Here is a 5,000-nt window from a genome sequence, read left to right as displayed (position 1 = left end):
AAGTTATGAATATGAGACTTTTTAATTGGCTGCAGCTGATAGTAAGTGACATTTTCTTAGACAAACTTTAATAAACCGAAATTGTTAGCTGCTAAACTCACCCTTTGGCTAACTGTAACACAACATTTTTGGCTGATAACAGATCGACGGATAGATAATGTAGACTGGATGAATGTTTTGGCTGCTGTTAGTTCATCTTTATTCAACTGTTTTAGTCCTCACACTGAGCCGGGAGCGAATCTAAACCTATTGTTTTAGGTAAACTTGTCTGTTCGCTAACATGAGTTTTCAGCTGTATGTGCCCAACATTTGTATCCACTAAACGTATCCATTACAACCTGATAATGTTAAACTAAACCAGCTTTAAATAGTTAAGTTATGTACTGACTAGTTAGCTCAACTGTGCCTTTAATTAGCTGCAATCCAGCTAACTTGAACAATGCTACCTCAGCTAAACTGATCTGTAAGCTAAATGAGACAAAGCTGACCTCAAGCTAACCTGAACAAGCTGTTCAAGTAGTGATGATCCTTCGGTTGGACTGAATTGAGCTTTTATCATTTATAACTTGACCCATACTGTTTTTATCCATAAGCTAATCCAAGTGGATCTGTTTTAGCTCTTAACTGAAACATTAGCTAACACTTTTAGCTGCCTAAATGCACGGATTTTAACCAAATTGTTAAGTAAGAAAACATAAAAAGCTTTTTAGTGGGACATGAGTCTGAACATTTTGATATCCCATTCATAGTAGAGATGATTCATAAGTTGAACTGAATTTGACCCATAGGCCTAAGGCTTAGCTAACCCAAATGGATCTGTTTTAGCGATTAACTGAAACATTAGCTAAAATTACCAAACACTTTTAGCTGCTCGACTGATTTTAAACAAATTGGTAAGTAAGCAAAAATAAACAGCTTCCTGAACTTTATCAGATTACATAAATGTGAAAATACTGCATCTCATTATCTAACTACTTGATTATGTTGTTCTGTATACAGGGCCGATTCTAGAGTATGTGGGGGCCCTAGGCAAACATTCACTGGGGGCCCCTCGGACCAGCTTTTCATCACCACGCACCCCCCCCCCCCCCCCCCCGAAACTTAACTTATGAAGCAGCATTCAACAGCGCGCTATGCATGGGGCACCCTAGAGGGGGTTTCCAGACATGTCATTGCTGTAAATTAAAGGGGGTTTCATGTTGTCGTTGCTGTGGACCTTCTCAATCGACCTTCATTGGGGGCCCCCTTCTGGTCCGGGGCCCCAAGCAGTTGCCTGCCTTGCCTGTCCGCAAGCGGCGGCCCTGTCTGTATACTACTTACACTTAGATATTCATAGTTGACATCTTATTTATGAACACAGCAGGGATCCCCCCCCCCCCCTCTCTTGTTTTTATTTTACAAACTTTACATCCTGACACAAAGCCTGAATAACTGAGCAGAATTTGTAGATAAATAATAACAGTAAAATGTCAGGGAAGCGTCTGGATCGATACCAGAGTCCCGTTGATGTTCGGGTGGATCCAATTAGTGATCCGGCACAGATTAATCCCGCCTGTTTGGCCACAGTCTGACATCTCCGTCAATTCTTCGTTTTTTGCCAACAATTAAAGATGACTTCTTTTCCGCTCGGGCCTCTCCGCCATTGATCCGCTCCTTTCTGCCAATATCTCTCGGTGCTGAGGACGCTGGAGGTCCAGTAAAACTGACCTGAGTGCTGGCATCCCTCCAAACGGAGTCTGAGCTCCCACAGTTACCCAGCAAATGACTGTCTGAGATTCACTGCCTCTGGATCAGTGGGACAAACTCAAACTAAGTAGACAATTAGGTTTCAGAACACCACACTGGAGGTTTCATAGGTTTCAGCCCATTAGCTGCTCATCACGTCTACTCAAGCTTCAAGTTCTGTATAATCAAGTGGAGCAGTCTTTGGCGATGGATTTACTCCCACAATGCAATGTAACACAAACAACTATTTAAAAAACTACAATTCAAAGCAAGTACGATTGTTATAGGCCTTCAATATGAATATGAATTATCTTAAATGTGTGTAGACAGTATTGCAAATCAATAAACTGAAGGTTATCATGAATCCAGTACATGTATGCATAGTGATAGTATAAATATCAATATAAAAACAGGTTATAAAAGCATGTAGTCTTGTGTTTTATGGTTTACCTTGGGTATTCTTTTACAGAATTTGTAAAACAATAACAATCTGTCTTAACAATAATATGTAGGTGGGGTAGAAACACTTGTTGTTATATTCCATGGAATGCTCTTAACATCCCGATAGCAATTCATATATTAAATGCTTTGACAATAAATACATTCAAAAAATATCATCTGTGGAAGCCGTGGCGCTGTAAAAAGCTCGACCAATCATCTGAGCCGGCCCGGCTAAAGTAACTGGATGGCCTACCTGCCTGTCAGCCTTCCATCGGGGCACAAACTGATCTCATGCACTCATTGGTCATGTGTGTTGGGGGAGGGGCTCTGTGAGGAAGTGGCAGATTGTATCCGGTTGTGTATTTTCAAATTCCTGTCCTTTAAGTAGAGAAGGTAATGCTTATTAAAAAATAAACGACTTGTATTCTTTTAAACTCTTGCAAAAAAGTTGTAAACCAGTTTGGATAGTTCTTCTTTTCAAGGCAGCTATTTGGTTTCTTCTGATGAAAAACAGCAAAGCCTTTAATAATTATAACATTTCTTCTCAGGCAGGTAGAGCCACATTCAGGAGGTTCGTGTTCCAGGAGTACAAATGTAAATATGTGACGTAAAGTGAAGTTAAACACGATTTAAATCACACATTAAAAAAACGATCAATCCCTATAAATGTATTTAAATGTAATGCATGATGTTTATAAACCCATTGAGAGTTTAAATATATTCTAAGAAGTAGACAATCATCTCCCACAGCCTGCTTTAAATACCAGGAGACTCTTTATGAAACCACTTCTTTCAAATGAGCTTTTAAAGTAATAAGAAAGTCAATTAGCTCTCAGATATTCAGATATGAGCATTAACTCTGCAGAAAGGGTCGCGGCCTTTCTTCTGAAGGACTCAGACATAATCCAGAGCAGCAGGAACATCAGCGAGAGCTTCATCACCTGCAGGTCTGCTTTACTGCAGACTGCACGCTTTGCATATTGGAGTAAGAAGGGTTTAATACCACAGAGACGTTACTCAAGAGAAGAGGCAACACGAATAACTAATGTCATAGCTGTTAGATTTAAGATTGCGTCACTTTTTTTTGTTACTTTTCGCAGTTTTTCATGCTCTCCCTTTTTAGTAAATAACATGTATTTCCAGATAATTTTAAATACAGAATTATATTTTGTGGTTGAGGTGGAAAAGAATCCTAAATGTTAAGCTAAATAAATATTTTAAAAGCCTCCTGGATCAGCAAGAAATGGCATTGTCACAAAGCTGAAAACAGTTTTTCTGAGAAATGCATAAAAAAGGGAATTTTTTGAGGTACGCGGTTCCAACAGGACATACACACATTTGATGATCTTGAAAAATATATGATGCGACCAAATATAAAAGGTAATAACAGATCTACCACAGTAACATGCTGACATCTTTGGGAAAAATATCCAAAGAATGTGTGAAAAACATCTGAAAGAATTACCCAGAAATATAATTAAAATGGACCGAAAATATGTTGAAAATGTCATTTAATATTGTGAAATATGTCAACAACAATATATACAACATATGTTGATCTTACAGGATATGATGCATTGCTGCAGATTAAATTACTCAACCGTTTATAAAGGAGGTAAGAACATCTACAGCAGTACAATGCTGAACAATATCCAAATAATATGTCAATAAAGTCTGAAAAAGTCCCTAAAAATGTCTGAAACATTTCTAAAACTGTTTGGAAAATGTCAGAAGAAATGTCCTGTAAATATGTCTGAAAAAATGACTCAAAATGTTTCGAAAAAATCTGAAAAATACATGTTAAAGGTGGGGGAGGTAATTTATTTCAGAAACACTTATTTCAGAATGCTCTTAACATCCCGGGGTATCAGTTCCAGAAGAGAGCCCCAAACTTTCCTTTCCCCTCATCAACCAGCTCTGACTGGGGGATCCCAAGGCGCTCCCAGGCCAGCGAAGAGATATAATCCCTCCACCTGGTCCTACTACCCCTTGGTCTCTTCCCAGCTGGACGTGCCTGGAACACCTCCCTAGGGAGGCGCCCAGGTGGCATCCTAACTAGGTGCCCGAACCACCTCAACTGGCTCCTTTCGACGCGATAGCAATGAATACATGAAATGCTTTGACAATAAATACATTAAAAAAAAGTCATCTGTGGAAGCCGTAGCATTTCAGCCGGCACGGCTAAAGTAACTGGATGGCCTACCTGCCTGTCAGCCTTCCAACTGGGCACAAACTTATCTCGTGCCCTCATTGGTCATGTGCACGTGCGTGTGTGTTGGAGGAGGGGCTCTGTGAGGAAGTGGCAGATTTGTTCCGGCTGTGTATTTTCAAATTCTAGCGCACTCGAGCTGCTTTCTCCAAAATTAGCTACCCCACCTTTAAATGTCTGAAAATATGTTAAAGAAGTCTTGTAAAAATGTCCGAAAAAAGATGTGAACGAAAACATATGATGGTCTTCTAGAAGGTGATGCATTGCTGCGGATTAAACTATTCAACAGTTTATAAAGGAGGTAAGAACATCTACAGCAGCATTTTGCAGTGGGGTATTAGTACTTTTAAGGATCATAATACTCCCATTACCACTGAGAACAATGTTGTGTATCTACCGTACATTAAAGCTTGTATCTTATTTCATATCTGCACTTTACGGGAACAGTAAAAAGACAAATCGCAGCGTCTTTTCTCGTCTCTCCATTAGATAGTATGAGCGGGAATCAACTCGTCCCTGTACAGTAATTGGAATCGGCAGCTGTAATGAAACGTAAACATGATAAAATGAATCCTCACAGGTGAAGTTGTTTAATGTTGTGTACAGTAAAACGTGGATCAGCAGC

General features: G+C 39.5%; 1 protein-coding gene across 1 annotated transcript in view; it reads left to right on the top strand.

Annotated features, from left to right (window-relative positions):
- The window catches only part of kcnd1 (potassium voltage-gated channel, Shal-related subfamily, member 1), a 74,386-nt gene that overhangs the window by 55,564 nt on the left and 13,822 nt on the right, over positions 1–5,000 (top strand). The gene's annotated exons all lie outside the window — the stretch shown is intronic.

Source organism: Pseudochaenichthys georgianus, chromosome 7 (assembly GCF_902827115.2).
Source record: "Pseudochaenichthys georgianus chromosome 7, fPseGeo1.2, whole genome shotgun sequence".
Classification (NCBI taxonomy): domain Eukaryota; kingdom Metazoa; phylum Chordata; class Actinopteri; order Perciformes; family Channichthyidae; genus Pseudochaenichthys; species Pseudochaenichthys georgianus.
The sequence above is the reverse complement of the archived record's forward strand: the minus strand, read 5'-3'. Positions and strand labels throughout refer to the sequence as shown.